Source organism: Schistocerca cancellata, chromosome 2, assembly GCF_023864275.1.
Source record: "Schistocerca cancellata isolate TAMUIC-IGC-003103 chromosome 2, iqSchCanc2.1, whole genome shotgun sequence".
Classification (NCBI taxonomy): domain Eukaryota; kingdom Metazoa; phylum Arthropoda; class Insecta; order Orthoptera; family Acrididae; genus Schistocerca; species Schistocerca cancellata.
The window spans coordinates 219,692,042-219,709,845 of NC_064627.1; the positions used below are offsets into that span (position 1 = coordinate 219,692,042).

The window sequence follows — 17,804 nt, forward strand, 5'->3', positions numbered from 1 at the left end:
TCTCTCGCTCCTGTGATGGTAAGGTGAAGGTGAGCGACTTATCCAAGATGACTCCCAAATACCTAGTTGAGTGCGACTAAGAAATGGGATGCGCGAGTACTTCAAGTAGGAATATAAGTGTAGGCGGCTTCATTTTGATAAAAAAATATCGCCACTGATTTTGTGGGATTTATAGTGACCTCTGATAAAATTCTCTCGAGCTTTCAGCCGCGCCAAGGGATCGGAAGCTCGTGGATTTTCAACCACTTGACACGGAGTGAAGCTCGAGAGAATTTTAGCAGTACAAGCAGTGGCAAAACCGTGAATTCAATGGTGATCTTATTTGCAAGCGCCCGTATTTCCATAACGTGGATTTGGCACTGTGGCCTGGTATTCAGCTTATCGAAATTCCTGCTCGATGTAAAGAACCCATCGTCATCTGCGTATAGGTTGCATTATTATACGAGGGTTCGTTGGCAGGTCATTTAAGCACTAACTGAAAAGTAACGGCGAAATAACAGATCCTTGTTGCATTACTTCGGTCGGAGTGTTTAATGTAGACCGTTTGCCACCCACCAACAGAAAGAAAACCCTACTTTGTAGCATCTTATGCACCAGCTTAATGTAGAAATCCGGAAGAGGGTTTGTTGACACTGTATGGCTATCAAGTTGTCAAAAGAGACTTTGCCGTAGGATTTTTCAAGGGGAAAAAACCACTACGGACTGAATGAGGGTAAAACGTTGCAGAACGTGACTGATGAGTCGTATGACACAAAGCGGGGCGGACGTTGTCCGCTGGAAACCCAACTTCTCTGGCGGATGATCCCATAATCACCAAGGCACGGTTTCGATCGTTCTTGAAGCTCTCGCTCCTGGACCATGTTCTACCTGGGACAGATGTGGGTGTCATGCAGGCCACCGGAATACCTCCATATCGCGCAGACAGTTCATAAAGACATGTGCGAAGTGTGGACGAACATTGTCCTGTTGAAAAATGGCTCATGGTACTGCTGTGTGAGACGCAGGATGTCCGAGACGTACCAATGTGTCGCCAGAGTCCCTCAGTCACTACCAGTCGTTACCTGAAGTCATACCGAACGACGTCTTACACAGTGGCGCCAGGAGTACCATCACTGCGCTCCTTCAAAACATTCGAAGAACGAGACGTTTCCGAGGACGCCGCCATTCTTGCATGGATGGTCATCCGTGGTGATACGGAACTGCGATTCATCGCTGAATACAACGAAATGCCACTCAACAACAGTCCTTGCTCCCGGTCAAGTCACCACTTCAAGCGCATTCGTTTGAGTCATGGTGTTGATGGCAGCCTACGGATGGGACGGTAATTCCCTGGTCCGGCTGGTGCTAGTCTGCGACCAATGGTGCAGAATAACACCAAGTGTTATAGGGAGTTCATTTCTTGCTTTTGGATAGTAGGGGTGTATGTAAAGGGGTTACGACATGCTTTGTTCACAGTATGACGTTCCTGTCTACGGTGGTGAGACGTGACCGACCGGTACCTTGACTATTAGGGCCAATGTAACATCCGAATACCATACAAATCTGTATTTTGCACGATTCAGTCAGGTGGCCGGCATCTCCGCGTTTTCACAGTGATCACTCAACATCTGACGCTGTTCATCCTTGTATACCCTACCAGGCTTGGTAACGATGCTAAACACAAAAGAAGGTGAAGCACTCTAGCGGTCATCCTAACTATAACAGAGAATTGCAACCCTGATGATTTGCACACACGCCAGTGATGTGTGCGTGTACGAAATTACGTTGACATCCGACCAGGACTAATGGGTACTTGATTTTTTGACAGGCAATGTAGCTTTAGTTACTGCTTGTCAAGATTTTGTCTGGAGTCGAGTAGTCGTAGCGGAAGTGAAGTAAATTCGAACGTTACCAAAATGAAGTTAATTTTGGCTTGTGAGAAACAAAAGAAAAGTTTTATTCTTTTTTTGTTCGCCAAGACGTGTTTCACGGTCTATGTGTACAGAATATTTAACATAACTTCGAAAGCTTCAGCTGTGCACTTAAAATAGCACACGTGCGTCTTATTGTTGTTGTTGCTTGTCTTAATACATACCACTTATACGTCAGTTTATGGCATTAGTCAGCTTGTGAGTACTGACAGTATATAATCTGTAATAAAGCTATGAAATAGTGCAACTATTATTTTTCCTCAAAAACAAATAATTTCACTAAGAAATTTAACTTTCTGCTAGGTTGTGTGTGTGTGTGTGTGTGTGTGTGTGTGTGTGTGAGAGAGAGAGAGAGAGAACATCTTGCCGTATAAGACTGTGAGCTTTAGTGCAAAAATTGTATCTTTCTATCTTTTAAAGTGCTTCCTACCTCTTACAACTTCCGTATTTTCCACTTTAGAGTGGTATATTGTGTTTGAGAGAGTATCTACTCTATGGAGCCCTCTTTGTGAATGTTCATCATACAGTGGGTCTTGATATTCTTTATCGTAACTATGGTGTGTTCTTCCTCTCCTTTCTGTTCGTTGTGTTTTACGTTTTTATGATGTGTCCGCTTTTTAGGGATGATTTCTTTAGATAGCTTTTAGCTCTGTTGTTATCGAGTTTTCTTAAAGACTTTGAGTTAAAAATATATAGCGTGAATGGTTGTGCATTCGTGAATAATATAGAGCGGCTCTGCACGTTTGTGGTTATCGAGTTCCAGTGCATAACACTAGTGTTTCTTCCGTGCATCCGTAAAATTAAGTTTCGTGTTTGATTATGCCACAATGGAAAAATGTGTTTTGTATGCTGGTTATGTACGAGAAACCTGGATTAGGTCACTAAAATTAAATGATTGGTTCGATCGAAATTAAATAAATACAAATGTATGACATGAAATGATGTGCTCCAGCTCATCCGTTTCCCTAGTGGTGCTATTCTATGCCCATATATACCATGGAAGAACTTCCATTAGTAGTGTTCGGAAATCATAAGTGGAAACATCAGTGATAGTGGAAGTTTGAGTCAGAGCTCGAGACGTGCTCAGATCATCTAATGGTTAAAAAATAAATTAAAAGTGTAAAAAATAAACACCAAAAAATAAAAAAATAATTAAATAAACGATAAGTAACACACAAAAATGAAAATACAAAATTATAATAAAAAAAGTGGTTGAGGCGACTGCTCGAAAAAAGCAGGAAATCCCAGTTCGAGTCCTGGTAAGGCACAAATTTTCATTTGCCACCACATATTCATTGTATATATACCAGAGTGTGATTTTTTTTCGGGTTTTTGTTTCTGCTGCTAAATAATGTCAGCATAGTAGCACCCGAAAATTAAAATACAACTTGAATAATATTCTATTTTTAGCGTAGGCAAGAAATATATTGCTAAACAGGTAGCTAGTGCATGAGCCCATGTTTAAAACACATTCATATGGGTATAGCTTACTGTTCAGTGCGAAATAGTGTCTTTCAGAAGTTAAATTTACAACGTCTGGTATTTCATGTGAGTGTCTCTATGGAGCCTTTCCCCGTTCACTCAGTTCTTCTACAATTACGGTGGCTGAGTTTTCTATTAGTGCTTTTGTGTACATGGACGTGATATCAAACATATGTTAAATGTGCTATTTCCTTTAAGTTACGGTTGACTGTGGAAATATACAGCGTGTGTGTGTGTGTGTGTGTGTGTGTGTGTGTGTGTGTGTGTGTGTGTGTGTGTGCGCTCATCTTAGAAACTCATATGGATGAGTATTTTTGAGATTGACCATTATCTTGGAGTTTTTGGTTTTTCTCTATATGGCTAATCTTGAGCTAATTTTGCATGCTTTGGAGTTTTTCTTTCTTCCTTATTACCAAAAGGTGAATGAGGATGATGAGACGAGTTCTGATAGCGAAGAAATAAGAAACATTACTATGTACTTGGGGACGGATGGAAGAGATATCAGTGTTTGTTGAAGATGTTGGATGCAACAGGAATATGAAGGCGAGGCACTTGGCATACCGGAGAGTGAATTGAGATACCGATAATACCAAAATGTAACAGGACGATGTGGTGCAGAGGAGGGAACAATGAATTTCTATTCAAAATGGATAGGTTTCGCATCGTCCTGCAGGTTTTCCAATATCTTTTCCGGGGAGTGTTAGGATGCCTCTTCCGAGATGGCCATTACCAAAGTGTTTGGCCTCACTTATCCGCCTGAACTGGAGATTCCCTCCTTCTTATCACATCATCCTAAACTCGATCTTATACTGAAAACTTCTTGTAATCACAGTAAACACGATGTTTTCAAAATTGAGAATTGATCAAAATGTATTTCCCTTCTGTCGAGTAGTTTCTGTTTTTTATCTAGTAAATTTTTTTCATTCTCAGTGTGAAGAGAATGGAAACATAACGTTAGGATCCTGTCTATGTCCTCCATAAAATATTCTTGTAATATACTTTTCTGAAGAACACTGTGAATTGCATACTCACCAATGAGAGTCAGGAGTAACGCGATGACCCGACACTGATGTTCTGGGTGAGGTCCTGTTGGTAGAGTAGTTGGCTTGCCGTTGAGTTTCACCTTTCTGTAGAGAAGTGTCGAGTGTTGTGGATGAGTGTGGTATGAGCAATTGCAGTATCAAACAGTGAAGATGACCTTTTTCTCCTCCACTAAGATTTGGAGCGGCTACATCTTGCCCGTAGAGACACATAACTAGTTGCATCTGCGGCCGTAATTGCTGGATCTCTTTTTCATATCACATAAATAAACACTGCAGTAGCGCGGAATGAAGCGGAGAAGTGAGTTTCAGGTGATGACCAAATCGGCCACCATAATAAGGTACTGGATGAGAAAATATGTATGTATGTTCAGACTAATCAAGCAGCTTTGCACTTGGTTTGGGATCCGGGAATTACGAAAACTCTCATTCACTCTCAGAAGGAACCCATTTATTGTAACACTAGTAATACTGTATACACAAACTCTACACAAAAACACCGTACATTGTTTCTGAAGAGTTGGATGTTTCTGCATTACGAATGCAGTGAGAGCTTTACACATTAACCTGATGATTACTGACTAAAATAATTTAAATAATAAACATAAATAATATTTCTATGAAGTTGTAATTACAACTACTAATTTTTTATACATTTTGACAAATAATAACTTATATTGAAAACACTTTTATACATCCGTTAGAAAATATTAAAATTTCAAATTTTTCAGTTAATTATCGAAGTGAAGTACATTCTAATGTATGACAAAAGTTAGATGTACTGAAACTTAAGTATACCTTCAATTTAGATATCGAATAATATTTCAGAAAAAGAATCAGAATGGAGGTAAGGAGATCAATGTTCTTATAAGAAATACATCCATTGTATGATTGTAGGAAAGCATGTTATTTCGTAAATATAGAAATAAAATCTTAAAAGGAAAGACGATTTTCGACAGTAAGTGCTTTAAAAATGTTGTAATGGGCAACATCTGAAATACGGCAAAATGTCATCTTCGTGCTTATTGCTTCACGGCAGAACTGTAAGGTTTCTTTAGTCTTTAGCCGAAAGGTGCTACTTTTTTGTGGCCGAGAAACCCGACAAAAGGTTGTAGAAACAGCCTTCACTCAATTGAATTATGTATTTCAGAAGTCTAATTCTGCGTTCGTGTCAAAACAGAGAAGGGTCTCCTGCTGTCTGAAACCTCTCACTGAATGTCTTCGCAACGACAACTTTGTTCGATAGAGGAAGTCACGATACTGAGATCTAAAGCAAATTCGATGAAGTGAATGGTCTTGTTAGATTTTTAAGGCAGCCATTGTTAACACAAGCGATGTTATGACAGAAACTTTAATTATCTGTGCAAAATGAAACGTCGCTTGCAACAAAACGGGGGGAAAATGTATCCCATTGAAAGTTTGCTGGAACAAAAAGGTTATTGCGTGATAATAAGAAGACAACGTGATTCCAGGAATGTGATCGGACTGCTAGCTGTCAGTTTACAGAAATATATATTGCGTCGACACCTGAAAGTATCTCCGTAAACGCTAAAATTATAGTAAAGCCCTGCTATAACCCGAAGGATATCTGGTTCTGTAGACATGCAGTTTCCTGTCCACTCAGTTCGTACAACAGAAACGACCACTACTCTGTCTGCCTTTCCCGAACATTTTTATCACCGTTGGGAATCTTAAGGAATACAAAAAACATTCTGAGCAAAGCATTTGATTGTAGGATCATACAAAATCTCATAAAGTAGAGCTTTTGTATGTTAAATATTTTTATTAACCACAGCGCACATTTTCATAGCACGATTTACAGATAGCCTTGGGGAATCCCTAATATTCAGAAATAACAGTCCACTCGAGATATTTTATTGAGCTATACGTTAACAATGGATTTTATGAGGCATTCTTGACAACGATGTAGCCAAAAGAAACATATCTACAACTCCCTTGGAGTCATGTTATTTCAGTATGTAATGTAATTCCCTCAAATCACGGTGAATGTGTCTAATCTTGACCTGCGCATGTTCTGTTTATCGCGAATCCCAAAGCAACAGATTGCCGGCAAAATACGTGCAAATCTTAGTACGCTCTATGGAGACATCCTTCATAGTGTTTTGGCTTAACGATCTATGGGCTGGGAATATATTGTGCCCTTGGGTATAGATTTTTTCTGGATAATGCTGCAGTCAGAATTATTGGAGTACAAACCTCTCCCATGAAGCCACGGAACTTGGTTTTTATTGCCACGTACTCAGAGTTCTTCCAGAAGGGACTTTCAGGTCATTAGATACACTGGGACGGCATCTGTAGATGATCGACCAACATATAGCACAACTTTTATTTAGTTTTTGTGGAGAAGCATGAAACCAGGCGTTTGCGAGTTTATGTAAGTAAATGATTCTGCAGACAGAATAGTGTCAGGTATTTCTAACGATTATTCTGAAACTTAAAATAATTATCGAAAAACAATAGCGTACTCTGATGTTGCGTGTCCGCCAATCGTGCTAGTTGAAACTGAGCGACATAAGAATGCCAGAAATGTGCGAGCAATGAATAAACTCTGCCGAAAGACATCTTTACTCAGCACGAAAGAAACTTGTAAAACCTCACAGTATACAAACCTTGCACATCGACTAGTAACTAAGGCATCACATCCTTCCTTCCGCCCCCCCCCCCCCCCCCCCCCAACCAAAATCACCCACCGACTGTGCAAATATACATCGAATATGATGGAACACAGCGAATCATGGATTTCCTTTGCTCTGAAGAAATACCGTTTTACAGTTTACAGATCGTAGCTGTCCAAACTAGTAACTAAGGCATCAGACCCCATCTATGATGTTGGGAAGAACTCCGCTAACAGCAGGTAAAATTGTTGTAGGTGTTTATTAAAACACAACTGGTTTCGCGGCTTAAAGCCGCATCATCACGGGCAACAACGTTAAAAGATCATAGGCATACCCATCGCTCATAGTCAAAATTTACTGTCTAGAGAATATCGTAAACACCTTGGCGAGCGAAAGGCAAAGAAGACTTGGAAGCGATAGTTATGCCTATGATCTTTTAACATTGTTGCACCTGATGAAGCGGCTTAAAGCTGCGAAACCGATTATGTTATAATAAACAACAATTTTACCAGCTGTTAGCGGGGTTCTTCCTAACATCGAAAATACACTAGTGTAACGAAAGTAACATGCTCTTTCTTCACCCGCCTTCTATGTAGGTATAAACTTTAGTATTTTTATTTATACTGAAAATGTCTTCACCCATGTCCTTCTGGTTAATATTGAACTCGCTAAGCGCTGTATTCTCATTGCAACTGGCACTATAGAAAAATTATGTTGTAAGACGTAAAGTACGTCTCTTTCCATTAGAATCTTAATTATTACGATGAGTAGCAGGTTCGAATCCTGCCTCGGGAATGGACGTGTGTGATGTCCTTAGGTTAGTTAGGTTTAAGTAGTTCTAAGTTCTAGGGGACTGATGAGCTTAGGAGTTAAGTGCCATAGGGCTCAGAGCCATTTGAACCATTTATTACGATGATGTCGGTGCTCAGAGGACATGAAGGAAATCTTCTGCGATGTCTATGACATTACCGTATTAACGTCGTAAAACAACGAAGTCCTGAAAGTGACAGCAGAGCACTGGTAGTAATGAGACTACGGACAATTCAGGAAACCAGGGAAATATGCCCCTCTAAAACGTATTTGAGTTATAAAAACAGGAAAATAACCAACGACTCTATGCTACCTATACGTAGTTCACTTTGTGTCTGTACGGAATAGGTATTCAGACGTGGATAAGTTTGTACAAGTCTATTTGTTTGGCAGTTGTTGATGTAAAATGAAGTAATGGGGTAAAATTCACGTCCATGATTACATTAGAGAATTATACGCCCTATATGTTTCTGGTTCCCACCCGCTAGTGGTTTGGAGTGAAGGACCTCGTTGGGAAGAATAACGCACAGAGCTAATTAACACGTGTCCTACGACAAAATCTGTCGTACTAAGTATTCTTCGCGCTCCCTATTAGGTTCATAGTTGGAGGATGTATTCATCGACTTCACAAAGAAGTGAAACACCAAGCCAGTACAACTGGGGAAAATTCCTCTACAGTAAGCTCATCATTATCACTTGCGATTATAGACTTTTTTGTTGTAAACATAGAGAAATAGAGTCATTTGGAAGCACTGTTCACGGCAGACAGTTTCTTCTGTTTGACCTATGTATATTGATTTCTCGCTAAAGTAGTGCTTAGTTTTCATAAGTGATGTATTTTTTAGTATTACCACTTTCTGTGATGAAACTTGCAATTTTGGCATTATATTCACCTCCGTCCAAAAATTACTACAATGTAATTATTTTCGCTCCAAGTGCACATTATAAAGTGTTTATTCTGAAGTTAGTCTTTTTTGGAAGTAAGCAGCGAGAGGCGGACGCAAAAGATCGTGGAAAGTAGCTGTTAATGACCTGTTTGTGGGAGAGGTTCAAAATGACTCTGAGCACTATGGGACTTAACTTCTCAGGTCATCAGTCCCCTAGAACTTAGAACTACTTAAACCTAACTAACCTAAGGGCATCACACACATCCATGCCTGAGGCAGGATTCGAACCCGCGACCGTTGCGGCCGCGCGGTTCCTGACTGTAGCGCCTAGAACCGCACGGCCACAATGGCCGGCGTTTGTGGGAGAGGGTGGAGTGATAAGAAAGGAGCCAGTACACACTGATGAATTAAAACTAAAAAGTTTTAATACTGATGTTAATAAAATGAAAGTTTTCCTCACATCTGCAGGATACGATGGTAAGCTGTTACAGCTAATTAGCGATGTGGTTGACCATTACGGATGACTACTATTATTTTTACGCAAGTGGACGGACGTATCATGGGTTTACATATAAGCAAGGACATTCAGGTGAGAGACAAACACAAGTCAATATTCGAACATTCGTGTACAGAATTTGTCATTAGTATCACACTATAGGTGTCGCACGCCGTTTTAAGATACGGAAAAATTATTTTGTAAGAGATTAGACACGTCACTTTCCGTCTGTCGCTCATCTGAAGTAGAAAAATGTAGGTCCTCAGAAGACATCAGAGAAATCTTGTGTGACGTCTAGAAAGCTCCGTGTGGATAATGTACATCACCAGTCAAGTATTACGGTGGTAAAGCGACGAAGTCCTGACTTTAATTCTGTGAACGCCATTTACTGCCACGATGAGGCTAATTTCTTCTGGTATTCATAAAATAAATTGCTAGAGTGCATCCCTGTTAACAGTTTTCGTTCAACCACTTCTGCATCTAACACTTGACGCATTCAAATAGGGATGCTTTCGAAATATCGTGGAAGGAAAATGAGAACATCAAGCCGGCTGATAATCACATAGACATGATAGTCGTTATTTTCGCGAAGAAAGCTAAAAGATCACAATACATAATTTTTTACACATTACTATGGTGCGCTGTCCAAATGAACGTGTTCCTATCCGACACCGAGATCTATGTACACACGTCGAAATGTTTCAACAAACGTGGTGGCTTGGGTATTGACATGCTGTACGAAATTTTATGTTAGGCTAGCCACTTAGCGACCGTGTTTTGGTTTTGGTTTTCATTGGAAAGCTGTGATTCATTCGCCGTTGTTGCTTTACTCTGCGTTTTTCTTATCAAATTGAATAGTAACACTTAAGGAATAATCCACACATTCCTAGTCATGCGGCTGAGAAGTAAGTTACCTGCTTCGAAAGGGTATTAGAACGTTAATGCATCGCGCCTCTTTGAATTATTAGAAACCTCTGGAAAGCAGATGTGGGGATTTGCCTACGGAGAAACGTGACGGTGAGCACGTTAGATAATCAGTGAAGATCTCGAATACATTGTATGTATTTAAGAAAGGGCCTTTGCGTGGGAAGTACCCCTCTAATTAGTGCGACAAGACGCGTTCTTCTTGTGGATTGTCGAGCGGCTCTCGGACACGCTCGGTTCGCAGTGGGCCGAGTACCGTCCGAGGTGCCGTCGCGTCACACGTGACGAATCCGCAGCGTGCGCTGCAGGGACTGCGGTCAGCAGAGACGGGTGGGACGCCGGCGCAGCGTCACTTGCAGACGGTGACCCACTCCTCGATGGTGCAGTTCTGGCAGGCTACGCGGCAGCACCAGTGGAAGCGGCAGTGGCAGCGGTCGACGCGCCGCTGCCGGAAGACGTCGTAGCCGCGGCCGCAGCACAGCGAGGCGCAGCTGTCGGTTCCCGTCGAGGTGCGGTTGCAGCGCCGGCCCACCGTGCCCGGGAAGTCGACGGAGGGGTCGCGCTCGCAGAACGTGGGCGACCGCTGGTAGTAGAGCAGGTCGCGCGACAGCTCGCCCAGCGCCGGGAACTTGCGCCGCCTCCGCCGACGCTTCCGCCGCCCCCGCGACCTGCCACCCCCCGCCGCCGCGGCCACCCGCCGCCCCCGGTTTCGCCTCGTCGCTCCGCTCACCGGACGACGGCCGTCTCGTGTTGTCTTCGGCGATCGTGAGAGGAGAACTGTTGTGGATAATACTTAATCAGTTAGGAGGTTCCGATACATCGTCTCATCTTCAGACACTTAAAGGAGCTTTTCAATCTCAAACATCTCTGAAACATGTGGAATAATCGGGTCTACTGCCGGATGTTTGTGTCGCTCTGGCACAATATTTCGGCCACGTAACTAGTTGCCTTCTTCAGGTGCTACCTGAGACTGCCGTGTTGACATGAAATGGCTGGGTCTATACCCATGATGTGTTTGAAGAACCAGCGTCCTTGGAAACGCTCTGTCTTACGAAATGTTCCTTGGTGGTGCGGATTCAGGGGTTATACGGTATTGGCTAGGGGTCGGTTTTCCCCTGGGTAGATGATGTTAGTGGAGGCGGCGGCTATGATGATGTAGTTTTATGTTTGCGTATGAATACGTATGGCTATCGCCTGAATTGGCGATGGATGGTAGTGATTGGTGCTCTCTGGTCAGGGTTTTCATTCCTTCCCAGAGAGTTGATGAGTTGGTGTGATGATGCGTTGGATGATTCATAGAATTTTAATGATTTTTACTTTATGAGATGATAGAACGAGGGCTGTCCTAACATTGCTCTTATCTCATCATTGCTCGAGAACCACGGAGCATCCGCAACGATTCGGAAGGCTTTGTTTCGGATTATTTCCAACTGTTTGAGATTGTTGTCTGCTGCCATGCTCCACGCTTCTGATCCGTAGAGTATGGCTGGCAGGATGATGGTTTTCCAGATTTTGAGCTTGGCAGGTACTGTGAGTCCCCTGCCTTTTAGGAGTGGATATAGCTGAAAGAGCCGGGCGGAGCCCTTGTTTCTAGCCTCTCTGATGTGATGCGTGAATGTTAGATTTTTGTCCAGTATTTATGCCCAGAGGGCGCTGGGTGCTCTCTTTGCCGTCCGCGCCCCCCTGGAGCTGCTTGTAATGTGTTGTCTCTTCCCCGGTGGCTCCCTCGGACGTCCGCGCCCGACTTGGGCACCATCTGTGGCAGCTCTCTGAGGCCTGTACTGTGTCGGGCGTTCCGTTCGCGGCCCGCGCCCGCCTGGTGCTGGTCCTGATGTTTTGGCCCCTCCCTGGTGCTCCCACGGACGTCCGCGCCCGGCTCGTCCACCACCTGTGGTCGTGGCACCTGTCTGGGGCCGGACACGCGTTTGGCGTAGCGTTCGTGGTCCGCGCCCGCTTGGCGCTGCTCCTGAGGTGTTGGCACTTTCCTGGTGCTCCGACGGACGTCCTCGCCCGCCTAGTCCACCAAATACTGGACAAGATCCTCCAACACAGCTCGCTCTGCGCCTACCGAGGCTCTATTCGACCGCTCGGCTACACCGGCAAACCGGCATCCCCTTCCTCCGCGACCGATTTAAACCATCGGCGCGGGTCTTCTACGAGCGGGCTGTACGGTCCGACAATAGGCTCCTTAGGGACTTGGGTCATCCTATTCACCACAGGCCATCCACGCGTTGGCCTGACATGTTACGAGAATAATATCTCGCGACAGAGAAAGGACAACTCCCCCCCCCCCCCCCCCAGAAAACACCTCAGGCCAATTCGGACCGTGAGGAAGCCACACCACAGGATTATGCAGGAATAGCAGTATATGGTTAGGCTGCTCCCATCACGAGTCAGGGCAGACTCGTATGGATAACTGACAGTGACAGTGACAGACCGTCCCTGGTGCTCCCACGGACGTCCGCGCCCGGCTCGTCCACCATCTGTGGTTGTGGCAGCTGTCTGGGGCCGGACCCGCGTTTGGCGTAGCGTTCGTGATCCGCGCCCGCTTGGCGCTGCTCCTGAGGTGTTGGCACTTTCCTGGTACTCCGACGGACGTCCGCGCCCGCCTAGTGCACCAAATACTGGACAAGATCCTCCAACACGGCAGTTTCAGAAGAAGGCAACGAATTACGTGGCCGAAATATTGTGCCAGAGCGACACAAACATCCGGCAGTAGACCCGATTATTCCACATGTCAAAATCTCGCCGGGGAAGCCTGAAGAGTTACAAAAAATGGTTCAAATGGCTCTGAGCACTATGGGACTCAACTGCTGAGGTCATTAGTCCCCTAGAACTTAGAACTAGTTAAACCTAACTAACCTAAGGAACATCACAAACATCCATGCCCGAGGCAGGATTCGAACCTGCGACCGTAGCGGAAGAGTTACATCTATAATGTATATATGAAGACTCATGTGAAGAAGGGAAAATTTGTGCCAAGACCAGGATTCGAACCCAGGTCTCGTGCTCACTAGACACACGCCCTAACCACTACGCGACCTTGGCACATTGGCTTCGCACCGCTGCACAGACTTCCCTGCCACGCCTCCCTCATCAAACGATGGGAGCACCAAATGGGCTGAGGGGTGAACGGGACTTTGAATTGAGGAAGGAGGCGTAGTAGTGCAGTCCATGCAGTTATGCAAAGCCACTCTGTCAGGGTGGCGAAGCGGTAAGCAAATCTGCCTAGTGAGCAGGAGATTCGGCTAAGAGTCCTGGGCTTGGTACAGATTTTCATTCGTCTCTTCAATCTGCATACATACTTCCATCACTTGATACGAAAATTTTTTATAAAATTAACTGAATTTTCCGCCGACTCTTCAAAGAGTATGACAGTAATATTAAATTGGAAACTCTTTTCTGATGTAAGCTCGTGGACTTTCACGGCCACTCTCTAAATGAATGAAATTGGGTGTTAGGCCTCGTCAACGTTTCCATCGTCTTTGGGACGGTTGACTGCTAGAGTCTGGGAATGGTCTTCCCATACACAAAGTATTCAAAGATACTTTCACCAACTTTGGGCACAGGTTCCTTACACCAAAAGAAGGAAAAAAGTTCACGTAAACGTATGTCCGTAAATCCTTCATTTTCGCGTTATTACAGAAAGTTGACAGTGAGCAGCTTTCCAACAATTTCACTTATATAAGCACCCGTTTGTCTAATTGTATCCTACGTGGCGTTGCGTTATCAGTTGTTTACATTCTCCATTAGTCTCTTGTCAACGTGTCCATTGTGTTCATGTACTACAGTTAGTGAGTTGCCTGAAAGTACTCCGTTCAAATATGGCAGGCTATTCATTTCTTGAGCAGGCAGACATCATTTTTATGCGTAGCCGCACCAATGGCAGTGGACATGAAGCTGCATGACTGTGTCAGAGGGCGTTTTCAGGCCAAGACAACTGTATCACCCAACCTCTGATACCTCTGTATCGTCGCTTTACCGAGACAGGATCCGTAGCGCCACAGACTATTGACTGAGGAAAACTGCCTGCAGCTCGTACGTCTGATTAGGAAAAGCAAGTTCTGCGGGCTGTTCAAAATTAGGCAGGCATCAGAGCAAGACAGGTGACCCTGGGACTTGGTACATCTCGAAGTTCAGCATGGAGGTAACTTCACGAGTACCTCATGTACCCTTACGCTCTTCAGCGGGTGGAGAGCCTCACCACTGCCTATCACCCACCAAGGGAGAACTTTGTTGCACAAACTGTCAATCCGTCGTTTCTCTCTTCGGTTTTGTTTACAGACGAGGCAACCTTTGAAAGAGGGAAAACAACAAATTTCCACGATCAACACGTATGGGCCGATAGCAATATTCATGCTAAAGTATAGGCTAGACATCAGCATCAGTTTAAGACTATAGTGTAGGATGGAATTGTAGGTGACTGTCTGATACAGCCATACGTTCTCACAGCACGTGTTACACACGCTGTCTACAGAGACTTCATTCAGAACAGACTGCAAGACCTACTAGAAGAGGTGCCCCTGTAAATAAGAAGAAACGTATGGTTTACGCATTATGGAGCTCCAGTACATTTCAGTCTGAGTGTTCTAGATGCACTGAATAGTATCTACCATGAAAGATAGGTAGGTAGAGGACGATCAGTTCCATGACCTACACATTCCCCCGACATCAGTCTTTTGGATTATTATCTCTGGAAGTACATTAAACCATTGGTCTATGCAGCAACTATCCGGAAACTTGCGAAAACATTGGAAACCGTCAGCGAGTATTTGAAAGGCTGTGACAGTCCATGTTTCGACGCGTGCATGCTTGTTTAGAAGTAAGAGTACGGCATTTTGGGCACTTACTATGAGTTTATGCTTTTATGAGCTCCATACACTTAAACTGTAAACGTCAGTCAGTTCAGTGAGGGTTTATGAGACACGAGGTACCGGTCCCTTCGGATACTCGTTGCTGAGAAGGGGTGCGTTGCTTGCCTCAGCGACACTGGCTGTTGTACTGTAGGTGCAACCGGAAAGGAGAGGTTTCTATCGAGAAGAAAGACAAATCTGTATTTTCCGAAGAAGAGAAGCATCCTTTTTAGTCGTCGTACAGCAATCATCTGATTGATTCACTGATGTGACCTTATTACGCTTAGCCAACATGGCCTTGCTGTGTTGGTACTGCAAACGCTGGAAGCAAGAAAGCTGAAGCTGATATTTTTTCCAAGGACGTGTAGCTATGTATCTATTGCTTAATGGCATTCTTTTGGGTAAAATATTCCGGAGATCAAATAGCCCCCCCCCCCCCATTTTGATCCCCGAGCAGTGGCTACTCTTAGGGACGGCGTCAACGGGAAAAACAAAACTGGTGTTCTTCAGAATGTTAGATGATAATGCATGAGTAAGTCTAATAATGGAGGATTGCGAGAAAGCTACTTTGAATAGCATATTGAACGCATTATAGTAATCAAGGTAGACACGTAGCCGATACCTAACACAATAGTATGTCTACTAGATCGACAGATGATGAAGAGAATGAAACAGTGCATGATGAGATAAAAGAAATTACTCAAATAGTTAAGGAAGCCGAAAGTTCAATTGCGTTGGGTGACTGAAGTCCGATTGTAGGGAAGGAAGAAAAAATGGTTGGACCACATGCACCGAGAGGAAGAAGTGAAAAAAGAATCCATCTAGTAGAATTTTGCAATTTAATAATTACTAACGAGTTTAGAATCATAAAAGAAGGTTTTGTACGTCGCAAAGATCTGAAGAAAATGGAAGGTTTCAGGTTGATTTGTACAATGGTAGTTCCAGATAAATTATATAATGGCAAAACAGAGTTTTAGAAACCAGATTTTAAGGTGCAAAATATTTCCAGTGGGCAACGATCGACGGAGAAAGAAAAACAACAGAAAACAAATCGGAAGACGAATCGGTAGCTTTGAGAGCTGAAATAGTGAAGGCAGCAGACAGTCAAATTGGCAAAAATAGAAACACGAGAAGAAAACCTTGCTAACAGAAGAGGTTTTGACTTTAACTGAAGAAAAGATAAAATATCAAAATGCAGGAAATGAAGGAGATAGGTATGAATACAGGAAAATAAAATGTAAGATTGATGGATAGCCCAAAATGGCTAAGCAAGTATGCCTAGAGGACAAATGCATCGCTGTAGAAGCGTGCATAACTAGGGAAAAGATGGGTGCCACATATCGAAAAATTAGAGAGGCCTTTGGGGAAAAGGGAAACAGCTGTATGAATATTAAGAATTCAGATGGGAAGTTAGAACTAAGCAAAGAAAAGAAAGCTGGAAGATGAAAAGAAGAATGGCAATAGGTAGAAAACATTTGTATAAAATAGAAATTCGTTAACAACGAATCTATCTAGCGCTATCGCTTGCGCCTTCGTCCCGCATTTTGCGCGGGGTTGCCGTGGTTAAATCGGATTTGGCATGTTAATTGGAAGGAGTGGCCAGATGCCTTTCCTGCCACCATCCCATACCCCCCAGGACAGAATCAGAGTACCCCATCTGTGTGCGTCTAGTGTAAATCATGGAAAAGTGCGGATGTGTTGCAAATGCCTGTGAGTCGTGTAACTGAGGCGGAATGGGGGACCATCCCGGCATTCACCTAGAGGGATGTGGAAAACCGCCGAAAAATCACATCCAGGCTGCCCGGCATACCAGCCCTCGTCGTTAATCCGGTGGGCGGATTCGATCTGGGGCTGGCGCGCCTACCCAAGTCCAGGAAGCAGCGCATTAGCGCTCTTGGCTAACCTAGCCGGTCAAATTCGTTAACAACGAATATAAAATTTAAATGTTAGTAAGTATTTTCTTCAGGTATGTGCATGTAGTGTAGCCTTGTAGGAAAGTGAAACGTAACAACAAACAGTTGAGACAAGAAGAGGTTAGAAGCTTTTGAGGTGTGATGCTACAGCAGAATCCTTAAGCTTGGATGGGTAGATCGAAAAAATAATGAGGAACTGGGAAAACCATTATGTCACACCTGACTAAAAGAAGAGTCGGTTGATAGAACACAGCCTGACTCATCACGAAATCGTCATTTTGATAATGGTGGGAATAACAAGAGACAAAAATTGTGGAAGGCCACAAAAGCTGGAAGAGAGTAAGCAGGTTTCAATGGACGTTCGCAACAACAGTTACACAGAAAAGAAGAGGCTTTGCACAGGACGGAGATATGCACAAACCAGTTCCTCCGGACTGAGGACCTCAACAACAGAAACAACAGCAGAACAGTGCTCACAGTGTATTCGTTTTCCACCTAAAATTATAGCTACATTAACGGGGAGGATTGCCATTTACTACAAGGACGTCCTCTCTTTTCATTCGTATTTTGTGTGCTGCTTCCTAACACGTCGGCTAAAAATGGTTCAAGTCCAGAGCTGAAACGTTTTGCACAATTTTATGGTTCGAACCCGTGATCCATGAAGAGGTTTAGTCACCGTTCTGCCGTATTGTGTGGCATCGTGCCAGTTTTTGTTGCTTTGCTGAAGGCTGATTCCAGTTTAGCGTAGAATAACTCATTTCTAAACAGGTCTCTTTCAGGGCGCCAAACTCACTCAAACATCAGTTTCAACCCCACAAAGTTTAGGCGTTCCCCTGTTCATTCGACAGAAGGC

General features: G+C 43.7%; 1 long non-coding RNA gene across 1 annotated transcript in view; it reads right to left on the reverse strand.

Annotated features, from left to right (window-relative positions):
- Positions 1-10,860: 10,860 nt before the first annotated feature.
- Positions 10,861-17,804, reverse strand: part of LOC126144643 (uncharacterized) — a 133,653-nt gene continuing 126,709 nt past the window's right edge. Inside the window, exon 3 of the long non-coding RNA XR_007529762.1 lies at positions 10,861-10,962. This is a non-coding gene — a long non-coding RNA (uncharacterized LOC126144643). The remainder of the gene's footprint in view (positions 10,963-17,804) is intronic.